The sequence below is a fragment of the Falco biarmicus genome, chromosome 2 (genome assembly GCF_023638135.1).
Source record: "Falco biarmicus isolate bFalBia1 chromosome 2, bFalBia1.pri, whole genome shotgun sequence".
NCBI lineage: Eukaryota > Metazoa > Chordata > Aves > Falconiformes > Falconidae > Falco > Falco biarmicus.
The window spans coordinates 107,022,976-107,035,887 of record NC_079289.1 but is presented as its reverse complement, the minus strand read 5'-3'; the positions used below and the strand labels follow the sequence as shown (position 1 = coordinate 107,035,887).

Below are 12,912 nucleotides of genomic sequence, written 5' to 3'. Positions count from 1 at the left end.
AGGCTGGATTTGTTTTTAGTGCATTGTAAACTATTAAGCATGGACAGTACAGTGTAATAATAAGCATTCAAGCTGCTCAGCTAAAAAGTCTGCTGAGCATGCTCATAGGCTAAGGTAGCTGCATGTTGGAAAGCCAGAATTTGACATATTATTAGGAATTCAAAAGCTAATCGGAAAAAGGCATCAGCAGATAATGCAAAGTATAACAGGTCTCAGCTAAGGGTTTTGCTTTTTAAAATACTCTATGGTCATATTACACTGCCTATTAGGAAGGTCCTAACTGTAGGACAGCCTATGTAGTGACATGATTTAGGAATCAACATTAAATAGAAGAGGCAAGTATATCTATTCATACAACCTAAAGTTTCTTCTTCACCATTTGACTATGTACTGTTCACATTTTGTAACTGAGATTTGCTGCTATGGAATAATTTACATCTCTTAAAGTAATCTGTATAGTAATCTGTGTTTACATCTAAGGATCGCACAAAGTTACTGTTCTAAAACTAAGGAAAAATGTTTTATAGAACGAGTGTTCTGAGGTCTGTTTTCTGAGTCTGTGTGTGTTTGACTTCTGTCATGATGCCAACGAAGGAGAGGAGCTGGGCCCACAGACAGACGTCATCATATGAAAGCAAATTTTACTTTGCTGGAGTACCACAAAAGTTTGATAACTTTAGAGGAAAACTGTATGATGTAATAGAAAATGTACATGTACTGGCAATGATCAGGAATGGGAGGGGAGCTAAAACCACTGAAACTGAGTTAAAAATCAATACAGTTGACTAACCTTACTGTGGGATTAGAAACCTTGTTCCTTTGCCATGTATTTATTTTCTCCTACATAAATCCTAGAACAATTTGCTCCCTGGTCTTCCACCAACTGTCTTTGTTGTTCTTGTCCATCCTGTTTTGTGGGTAACACAGGTGCCTAGTGACATGTCTTCAGAACTGCCAGTTTGGTCATTGGTGCTTCTTCTCCAGACCAACATCTGTTGAGCTCTGAGTCATCCAGTGTCTTTCAAGAAGAGAGGTACCATGCCAGAGGGAATTTGTACAGCTTGCATCTTCACTTGTTGCTGCAGAGGAGGGCTTAAATACGTGCTGTGGAAGCACTTACAGAGGGTGTGGATTGGGACAGCTCAGCCCAAAAGTCAGAAGGGGGTTTGTCAGGAGAAAAGACAAATAAAGCAGTTGTAGCATGTGCCGGCTTCCTGGAAGCAGCTGAAGCCTTACAGCTTCCCAAAGAGCAATTGGATGTGGAATGAGAATTTAGGAGCATGAATAAACATTTGGGGAGTGCAGGAGTGGAATGAGTCTACTTTACTATGTAACTTCTTTAAAGAACACATTCTAGCAGCCAGAACTGTCTGCAGGTCAGTTGGATGCTCAGTGGGAAGTTCAGGGTACCTGTCAATGCGTTTAGTAGTTCTCTGCCTGGCTGAAATCTTAGGTTTGTTACAGATGTTTGGTATACAGATGTCTTTACAAATGAGTTACATAAAGTTCAAGCTTTAATGCTGGCGAGCAAAAAGGAAACACTTTTTAAAATGTGATTGTGAAAAGCTGGGAAACCAATGGATATTATTCTCAAAACTTTTCACGTCTGTATGGTTTGACTTACAGAACCGATGGTCCCAGGCTTTTTGTTTTCATTCATGCAGCTGGTGTTGCAGTGGACTAGGCCAGAAACATGATGGCTGCCCACAACAAGAAGTACCACTGGATCCTGCTGATGGTTCAGGTCAAATCGCCCTTAAGTAAACAGTCACGAAGGTCCATTTGTTTGAACTTCTTGTTTGCTTGGTATGTCTGAAACCAAAGTAAAGATTTGGCACTACAGTTTCATTGCATCTTTATGAGAACAGCTGCACTATGCTGAAAGCTTATCAAGATCTTAAAACTTTAAACGTAGCTCTTCAGAGTTAATCATCAGTACAATTTAATGCATCAGTTTTCTTGTTTACATTAGCACATATTAGCATGCAATAGAAGTAAATCTGAAAAGCAAAACATTTGATGCTTAGGGCCTGATGTCCACACCTGGAGACACTTTTGGAGTTTTTATTTCAGATTAGGTCCAGTCTGGTTCTGTGGACTGAGTGTTCATTTATGATCAGAGAATATATTGTTCATAAACAAGCAAGCCCACTCTTTTTTTACTCTTATTTTTATTTAATATGTGGTTTCTTTACCTGGCAGGAGATGCATATGTTGTTCTGATACAGGTTTGGGTTATGTGCCTGACATATAGCAAGTGGCACAATGAAATATAAATTAAATTTTTGATGATTCAAGAGGGTTTTAAAATGAGATAGATCCTACTTCACAAGTGCCACCCATGTTGGTGAGGTTTCACTACATATTTTACTGAAATTAATGTTTTAGGGCCATGGAGATTGCAAGCTGAAACAGGTTGCAGGCCATCTGCTCAATATGTTTTCTGTGATAGCAGCCAGTTCCAGGTGCTTTGGAGTTTAGAGTCCCTATATTAGATGGCTGTGGAATAAAATAGCCCCAGGGCAATATCTTTGAGGTCCACATCATGTTCTCTGTTATATTACCTTAAGCAAAATATTTTGAAAACATTTTAGTTTGAAAACAAATATGTTTTACTTCATATGCATCAAAACATTGGCAGTACAAGGGACCTCTCTATGTCCGAGCTTTAGGTACAGACAACTTATAAGCTTCACCATAATATCTCCAAATGGCTTAAGGCATGATCTATGGAGGTGATCTGCAAGCTATAAGTTTACTGAAATTGATTCCTAATTTCTGTAGATCAGTTGAATCAATGTGGAGGCCACCTTATCTGTTTAAAATGCTTGTATTTTGTTAATGATGAAACAAGTTTCTATTCATCTGTACTTGTTCATTTTGCAAGTAGATGTGTCCCTCAGCAAGTTATGAGGGGGTTTGAGCTTCTAGATCCAAACCAGCTATGGAAACATAGTACCCATCCTTTACCTCCCAGAATGGTTTCTCATGTGTAGATATTAATAAAGATTTTCACTCTATGCCTGACTAGAATTTTTGTAGATTTTTGCAGCCCTTCTGCATCAGTAGCTGTCTTGAATCTTTCAGATTATGCTTTCTAGAGTTGCAGCTATGGCATTTGATACTAATATTTAAATACTTGGAGGAAAAAAACCCCACCTGTATCTCCAGTGAGATGGGCTTGTAAGCAATTGCAGTGTTAATTTTTAATTTTTTTATATATATATATTTCATAGTACACTGAGAATTTCTGTACTTAAGCATTATTTGTATACCTTCCTTTGCCACTGGCAACATTTTTTTCTCCTATTCACTTTAGCATGCATTATAAACAAGCATATTTCATTCAATTTCTCTTTGACATTTGTGTTTTTTTTTAAAAAAAATGGAAATGCAGTAACTTGTCACAAACCCCTGAAGAAGACCTGTTTTTGTTCCATCTGTTCCTCCCAGACTGATAGGGAAGGGCAGGATGGCTGGCTGCAGGGATTGCTTATGCAGCCCAGGTTGGTGCTCATGAACATGATGCCCAAGACAGTAGTGAAACTATCCAATCCCAGTGCAGGGGTGCCAGTTTTCCTTTCTCCTCCATCTGTTTTGTGAAAGTATTGAATAGCATTCACAGCTGGCTTAGCTGTTGACAGGGAAAAGCCATGGAAAACTAAAGCAGCTGGTTTTTTGGAAGCCTTTTTTTTTTTTTTTTTTTTTGGTGAAAATGAAGTTGAATGCAAAGAGTTTATGTTGTGTGGTGAGTATGGTATATAAACTAGAACGAAGCTGAAAGTTGTGTGTATGGCAGAACTGCCTATATGTCCATCTCTCTTCCTGTTCATATTCTCCAAGTTCAACATAAGAACATCATGATAAAATCCAGTTCTACCCAAACCTTACATTTTTGTATTCTGTTTGAGTATAGTTGATGTTTGGGCTTTCAGTAAAATATTCTGTGGGTTATCTAGCTGGGCCATTTGTTTCCTTGAACTGTATTTCTTCCCAGTCTCCTACCAGCAAGTACCCTCAGACTCTCCTAGAACTCTTTTAAACTTTTACTTGCTCAGAAAATCACTCCAGCAGTTCTTATTTCAATATTGTCAAGAGAGCTGTCTTTGAAGAAAGGCAAAGCCTGTAATAAGAAGCAATGCCAGGAGTCATGCTAGTTCCAGTACTGAAATCAATGTGAAAATGAGATTACTTTTCACTTTATTTTGGGACAGGTTGGAAGAATAAGTCTTTGTATTGTGAATACTTGAGTAAAATGTGCAGGAAATAATACCATTTAATTCAAATGAACAAATAAACCAAAAAGCGCCACCTCCTAGTCACGTGACTCTCAAGGACTAACACTTCAAAATTCAAGGCAGTGGATTTTTATTCATGTGTCTTTGATTAAGCACGTACATTTTGAATTCTCAAAAGCAGTAATACAGGGGTCCTCAAACTACGCCCCGCGGGCTGGATACGGCCCCCCAGGGTCCTCAATCCGGCCGCCGGTATTTACAGAACCCCCCCGCCCCCCCCGCTGGGGCTTGGGGGGGTGGAAACCAAGCAGTCGCAGATGACTGCCTGCCACTTCATCCGCGCGCCGGCCCCCTGGTTAAAAGGTTTGAGGACCCCTGCAGTAATATAAAGGTGAGAAATTAATAGCTTGCTTTGGGACCTTTGTTATGGGTTCTTGCAGTGGATCTTGATTTCTTTCTGATATATCCAGAAATGGTAGGAGACAGGAATTGGTAGAGAGACCTGAGCAGAGACGAGAGGACCTCTCCCGTCCCTTCCACAAACTTTTAGCCTGCTTCTCTTTGGGAGCAGATAGTTGATTCATGTCCATGTCATGTACTGTCTAATGCTGAGCTATGACCCTTACTGCCTCTACATGCTCCCTTTTAAGGAGATTGCACTTCTTAAGGGCAGCGCTGAATTGGAAACAACTTTATGGACTCGCTTTTTGTTATGCGAATTAACTACTTGAATTACTTTTCTTTCTACTGTGTTTATGGACTTGCCTGTTTCTTATATGAACCAATTTAATTAGCTGTGTCAGTTCCAGCACTTGCAGAAAGATTTACAATGGTTGATCTTTGCTGATATTTCCACTCCATGGTCTCCATTATACATAGTGTTAGCATTCCACGAGGGAGCATACGTAAGTGGAGATCATGCTGTGATGATTTCTTAAGGACTCTGGCATTTGTGTGCATGTGTGTTGGTGTGTGTCTTCTATTTCCTTATAACTAAATGCTGTCTATAAGTACTATAGCTACATAAGTAGTGGTATAGCTATACTGGAAGTGGATACTATTTCTTATGAGTTCTCCTTCAATTTATTTGTCTTTAGTTATTGGTTATACATAGATTCTTATTTAGTGGGAATAACATCTGGTGAATATCGTAAGCGAAATGCTGGTTTAAGAAACACATAGAATATTTTGAAATATTAGATATTACAGATATTGCTTTAATAAGTTTTTATGTTTCTACAGGTATTAAAAGTCCAGATTGTTGTTTAAAATCTCTTATAGATAACTTGAAATATACTTGCAGTTTAAAAAATCAAACAGAAGCACTGGGTTTGTACGTTTCTTATCAGAATTATAAATATTTTTCTCACATTCGACTTTTCTTACTCTTTGGCCTTTTGGATGCCCCTAGTGCCAGCTTTCCTGCTCAGTGTGTCCCAAACCAAAGAGTTTTGGTTTTGAAGGTATTTAAGTAAATATGGTTATACTATAGCTTATTTCGGAGTCTGATTTCTCTGCATTCTGCAAGACTTACTGGCTTAGATGTGATGTAATTGAAAGAGATGCTCTGATATGTTATAGAAAGGATGTAGGCCAATTTATTTATCTTGTAACTAAAGAGATTTCATAATCAGAATCTAATGGAGACAACCTTAATCATTGTTTCAGGTGATAATGTACGTATTGTTTTCCTTAGTGTAAAGTAATAAGCTAAGGAATTTTCAATATTGAATTAGGCAAAACCTTAAACAACATGGACTTTTAAAATTATTTTTTTGCACTGAGGATGATTTTTTTTCTGACCTATCATAACCGTCATTAATTTTGGTGTAGCGCATCTCACCTACTTTGACACATAAGTTTACAAAAAGAAATACGAGGAGTTTGTGTGCTAATTGACCAAGTAGATATGGAATATTTTAATATTCAAATGAATTGTGCCCTAGTAGTCTTAGATCTATTTGTGCTATAAGAAGTTAATCAACGCAAAGGAATATTATCAGTCTTCTCAAAAAGAGGGATATTGAAGCAATTACTAAAAACCATGGCCAGGTGAGTTCAGCCCAAGGACTTGAAGGCGGCTATGAACACAGCATTTGGCATGTGACTCTAATGAGCCAAGTTAGCCTTTATGGGCACAACAGTGTTGAAAATTCAGGAGGCTTCAATTCCAGCATCATTTAAATTAGCCTCCCACTGATGTGTTCAGCTAGATCTCAAAACAGAAATCATACAAAATTAACAGACCTCCAGTCAAACTTAGGACAACACATGCTTTCCTAACTGCCTTTTATTACCTTCCTTTTCTAGGTCTTTAGGGATTTTACACTGCGTATCTGGAAAAACAGGTCACCATTTAAACACTAAGTCCACACCTTGAATGGTAAGGGGTAGCTGCATTACTGTGTTGTTATTACTCAATTAGTGTGAAGCTGCTGACTTTGATGAAGGAAATGCAATTCTAGTTTCTTTGCTTGGAACTTTCATGCTTTAAGTCAATATACACCTGAAAGAACTATTTTTCTGAAAATCAGATAAAGGAGTTTATAAACACTTCCACACCTATAACTATGCGCCTGCTGCTAAAAGCTGTAGAGGCTCTTCAGCTCTTACTGACCTCACTGCTATTCTTGGACTTTGTAGGTAGGCCTTCTGTTGTATAGATTTCTATTTTTTAACATTTTTAATGTTTTACAATATTCAGTACACAGTTGCTTAGGCTTCCTGTTTTGTATCGTCCGGGTTTACAGTGGTTTTGCCTTCAAGCTGACAAGTGTTGCCTATGAATGGTGCCCAGAATTTTCTACTCTAAGATCCTGCTTTCAATCAATTTTTGGCAAACCATAATTTTTAAAGTTAAAATTATCCATCTTTCTCAGTCTTCCCTTCCCTTTTCTGCCAAAAGGTTTCAGAAATTTAGAGGAAAACCTTCCTCCCACCAATATTCAGGCAGCCTCTTCTAGGAAGTGTCTTCTGCCCTTCAGTTAATGTGGCAGGGCAGAAGGGAAGGTGCTTTTTATAGTACTACAAAAATTGCTCAAATCTGGCCAGGTTGCAAGCTTTCAGAATGCTTCAGTTTTTACGTGCTCAGTGGAGAGCTCTAGACACAGCTGAAGAGTTTGTATTCTTTCCACATTGAATAAACACCAACTTAGAACTGAGCAGAATGTTACTTGCTGCTTCAGTCAGGAACTGCTTCAGGCAAATGTGGATTTTGGTAGAGAAGCCTCAAACCAAAAGCACATTGACTATATCTTTCCTGGGCTTTCAGTGACAGTGCTTCTGGGTCTGACTCCAGTGCAAACTAGACACAGAAGGAGGTTAATTAGGTTGAGATCCTTTGAGAGGTTTATACACGGAAAGCAGGCCCAGAACTCGAGGTGTGTTTAAGACCTTGACAAGTACAAGATTGCATCAACTTAAGGTTGCCCTTAGAAATAGAAATTTATTTTTATTACAGTTACTCTGAACCAAAAATCAGATTGTTTTCTACCAATTAATTGTAATTATTTAAAGCACAGTGTATATTTTTGTTTTGGGGTAGTGATAATTAATTACAACATTGGAATAAAATACACTGAAGTTTGAACACCTAAAAACCCAATAACTTCCATGAGGGGTACAGATCATTCCTCACTGTGTTTCAGATCCATTTGGAATTCACTGAAGGAAAAGTAGTCCCTGGATTTTCGAAGGAGTCTGCTCCAGTGCTGCATAAAAGTGCTCTAGGCTTTTTTATCTCACGTTTCAGTAGGTTTTGCAAGGGCTCAGTTGGTCTTTTTTAGGTTTCAGTGGGCTTCTGAAGACTTCAGAGACACTGGCATTTTTCATATCCACCTTTTGGCCTGAAACATATTAATGGTGAACTCTGATACCAGCTGTCTAATCTCTCTAGTGTACCCGGTATACCAGTAAGGGGAAAAATGAAGAAACAAGGTTCAGAACCTTCAAGTATTTGTTGAACTTGTGCTTAAATGAAAGGTTGAGCAAAAGATAGAAGAGAAAGGATAGCAGAGAAAGCCAATGGCAAAATTGGTTTTATAAGTGATTACAGTTGATTTATTCATGACTGTTACTACATAAATTAGCAGTATGAGTAAGGGACCATATTAGAAGTTTAGAGTGAAATGAATCAAATGAGAAAACTTCACAAAAGTACCTAAAAATATTGTTAAACATGCATAGATAGTAGATTATTTCAATTGATTTTTAAGAACAAAAAATCTGACCACCTCCTTTGGGTGTTCGTGTGTGAAGCCTCTGGCTACCCAATTTATCTTTGGATCCTGTTTCAGGACAAGCTGGTCCTTTCAAAGCAGGATTCTGAGATATTAAAGATAGTCTGAAACATGCAATTTCCTAGAGAAGTAGCCTGGGAATACAAGCCCAGCAGAAAGCAAACAAGGAAGGCTGGAAATTAATCTTTTGGAGGAAAAGCCCAGTAGGAAAGAATGAAGATGTCCATCTTAACTCCCTAGTAAAAGATGTGCAGGATGATGCCTGCAAGGGACTGCTAGGCAGAGGAAAGCACGTGGATGACATTTGGAATGTATTTCTCAAACAAAAAATGTAACCTAAATCTCATGCCCTGAAGAAAATTAACTTAACTCCTACAGCTCATAGGAATTCTCTGAAACACTAGGCAGTGAATTAAACCACTGATTTAAGAGGTTTCTTGGGTAGCTAAAAAATATATGAAGACTTCAGGGCAGTGAAATCTTTTCTAATACATTTGTATGTCGTCAAGCACAGGTCCAAGTGCTGATTCCATTTATGCCAGTACGTGTGTAGTATGAAAACTACTTTGGAAGTCTGTCGTTTCATTTCCTTTTAGGATCATTTCTAAAAAAAAAAAAAAAAAAAAAAAAAATTATTATATAATTGGTCTTGGTCACTTTTTTATTTTTATGTGGTTTTGGCCCTTGAATTTGTTGGAGAAAGTGCATGATGGTAGGCACCAACGAAACAGTTCACATAGCTTCTAGAATCTGAGGTAAAGAGATACAATACTTCTATCTAGCTGGCATCTAGAGCACAAAGGATCAGTAAACAGTTAAAAATCCCTTTCATGTGTGGGAGTGTTTATTGCCGATATTTGTCTAGGAAAAGGCCCTGGAACAGACAGGGGGTCTATAAGAGGATTCAAGGAATAGTGAGCTTCAAGGAAAAATAGGGAAGTATGCGAATCTATTTCAGACCTGTTTATTTCAACTTTTTTCACTTCTGAACAAACAGCAGAGCACTCTGAGGGGTTTGTTCTGGTCACTGACTGCTCTGTCATCAGTCCCAAACCTGAACGTATGTGGAACCAGCTGAGGTACTTACAGAGACAGTAACCCCAGGTCTGGTCTGAGGGGAGGAGGTCCAAGCATGTCCAGCCAGAGGTAGATGGCAATTTGAGGTCCAAATCCCGGGGTTGCAGGGCATGTCTGTATTGTGGAATCGGTTAAGGGGCAAAGCAGGCGCTGCTACTGGTATACCATCCACCCAGCACAGTGCCGTGCAGGCTTCCTAGCATGCTTGTGGGAGGCGGGAAGCTCTGTTTATATAGTGCTGAGGCTGAAGGGAGGAAGGCTTCTCTTGCATCGGCCTTATACATATGAACACAGCCATAACACGTGAACAGCTGACCTGATTTCAATTGTCTGCCCAGCACATCTTCTCACCCTTTAGGTTCTGCCATTAGTGATGGTGGCCAGCATGGGGTTGTACCTGCTGGGGATGGCATGCTTACTCAGAACAGATAATAGATGTATAGTGCAATGACCAGCTTTGTCTTCTGCCCCTCACCACGCCACCACCACATACACATTTGCTATATATTTCCATTATTCTTCTCTAATGTTAATACCTTTTCTGTTTTGTTTTGGTTTGTTTTGCATTATCGGTGTAGGTTCTCTTAATATTTCTGATGTATCCTGTAGTACATCCAAGACCCTTCAGCAGAAGTTAGATAACTCTTGGTTCTGTACAAGTATCTGTGAGAATCCCCCCCCCACCACCATCATCTTGACAGGGTAACAATCAAAGGTATAAATGACAAGTGACTTCAGAAGTAAAAGGGTTGCCTATCATATTTGTGTGACTTGTTAGGTACTTAATAAAATAAGTGTAAAGTAATTGTCAGTTATGTAAATCTTCCAAGCCAGTCTTGGATGACAAAGGTAACTTCTTGCTGATAGTTTTGCAGAGATGGTTCTCAGTAACCAGTTTGGAAGAGGAGAGCTTCAATGTCTTTTATGACATGCTTTTTTTTATTCTTTTACGTTTCATCAAGAGCAAAGCAGTTACAAGCCTTCGTGTACCCTCCACATACTTATGCTTGGAAAGTTGCCTATCAGTTACATGCTTAGTCTTTCTGCAATTATGGTAATCACAGCATCACAGTATAAATGAAGCTGGAAGGGACCTCCAGAGGCCTCTAGTCCAACACTCTACTCAAAACAGATCTAATTAGATCTGGTTGCTCAGAGCAACCATGTTCATTTAAATGTTCCCTAACCTGACCCTCCTTCTCTGAGGCTAGGACTTCCTTGGTCCAGATTTCCCCTCATGTGTCAGGGGCCTCAGATTCCCATTTTACTGGTAAAGATGGAGGTGAAGCACCTTGGCAATTTCCATGTCCACTGTTACCAAATCCTCTGCTCCATTTCCACAGCTGGCCCACATTTTCCCTTGTCTGTCTTTTGTTGCTGAAATATCTGTAGGAGCCCTTCTTGTGGCCCTTCACATTCCTCACCAGATTCAACTCCAGGTGGGCTTTGGCTTTCCCGACCCCATCCTTGCACACTCAGACAGTTTCTTTATGTGTATCTTTCGTCAGAAAGTATAAACTTGGACTATCAGGAATACATCGTGTGAACAGCATCTGTGCAGGAATATGTGATGTGAACAGATGACTTAGGTTAAAACTAAGTATCCCAAACCCCTCAGTTACACAAATATGCAATGCAACATACATAACAGTAATGACTGTGATCTAGAAACAAGTATTTTTCCTAGGAAAATCTTTATGTAAATGTTTCTTCTGTTCTACATGGAACGTGCCTGACCTGCCAGTAATAGGCAGCATGTTTTGTTTGTTCTGTATTTGCCTTTGTTTCCTTCTTTGTCCTACAGAGTTGATAAAGATAAGGTTAACTTGTGATCCATAGCTCCTTAAGTAAAGTTTCTAGCTTTCACTGATTATTAACAGTTAAAAGATTTTTTTAGTCATGTGTTATTTGTTTAAATGGCCAGGTATTGGAGTAGGTACCAAGTGTACTTCATTATTTCTTAAATATATTTGAACCACTTACAAATAGTCCTACCATATTTGGTTTGATAAATAGAACCATCTCTCTTCTGGCTCCAGACTTTGCAGCAAAAATATAACACAGATCACATTTGGAAAAGGCTTTATCCCACTTTTCTAGAATATAAGTATATGCTAAGGAGTGCATCCCCAGTGTACTGAAGTAGTCTCAAGTTTACAGCTATCTTTATCTGTCCTGCTTATATAAGCAAAAGGTGAAACATAGGTAGGTCTCTTGGTGGTCCTTCTGAAAGTGACAGCAGCTTTTAGTCTTTTTCTTAGTTTAATTTGTGTTCAGTATTCTGCGCAGTTGTTTGATATTGTCAGCCCAATGCTGAAGTTGAAGTTAGGTCCTAATTCCTGCTTACTCATTATCCTTTTGAATGCTCTTAAGTGAATGTGGTTTCACTGTACTTATGGAGAGGATCAATTAAGATAATCTTGGATTAATCCCATTACACTCTTTGGTCTTGTTCATGGCTTTTCACAAACTGTGAAAAGACAGTATTCTGTTTGTGGTACTGTCATTATAATTTATTATATATTTTCCTCTCTTATAAAATGTAAATGTATCCTTCATTGCATCCTACTTCTCACAGATATAGAAAACAGAAACATACAAAAGATTTTGCTTTATGTTACTTTAAAAATCCTGTCTTTTAGGTACTGATCTTAAGCCTATTAATATGTATAGAGCCATCTTGATATGCTCCTGTCGAATTTGTAGTGCTGTTAATAAAGCTAGCTTGGGTTTTACACGTAAGTTTTAGGAAGTTTAAGGCTTCTAGCAAGGCATCTAATTCAAAGCTTTTCATTAATAATGGAGGTTAAAATAATGGGGCTCTTACTCATCAGCTACTAGAGAGCTGATGAAACGAGTCTATGCAAAGCAGCCTGACATAAGGTGCATTTACCTCTCTCAGTTCGAAACTATTAGCACAACATTTATGGGATCATATAAATACTTCTTGTTGAACGAGTCCTCTGATGAGCAAACCTGCTAAGAACATAGAGGTGTGTGGTACACACTGTAATTTCGAGCTGAGCCGTAATCATATTTTTTGATGTGTCAATATGTAGGGGAGTAATCTGTTTCATTTAAAGAAAAAGTGAGTCTGATTCATTTTCCCTGGGTCAAATGCTGTCACTAATCGAGAGTCTTTGTCAGTTTGCAGGCTTTCTTGTGTGTTGTGTTATTTGCACTTTTGCTTTTTTACCTTTTGGCAGGTAAGATGATGCTGTTAGCACTTTCTGCTCATGTTTTTTTACTTAGAACAATAATGTGATAGACTTAAAATAGCTACTTTTAGCTAATACTATTTTGCACATGTGTATTTATGGGGAGACAGATGGCCAAAGAAGGATAGAAAGACTTTGATT

At 38.5% G+C, this 12,912-nt stretch overlaps 1 long non-coding RNA gene across 3 annotated transcripts in view; it reads left to right on the top strand.

Moving 5' to 3' along the window:
* LOC130145095 (uncharacterized) overlaps positions 1–12,912 on the top strand; it is a 300,065-nt gene that overhangs the window by 76,415 nt on the left and 210,738 nt on the right. Inside the window, exon 2 of one of the 3 annotated variants that reach the window (XR_008820370.1) lies at positions 6,549–6,621. The exons of the other annotated variants lie outside the window; for them this stretch is intronic. This is a non-coding gene — a long non-coding RNA (uncharacterized LOC130145095). The remainder of the gene's footprint in view (positions 1–6,548; positions 6,622–12,912) is intronic. 3 annotated transcript variants of the gene reach the window in all.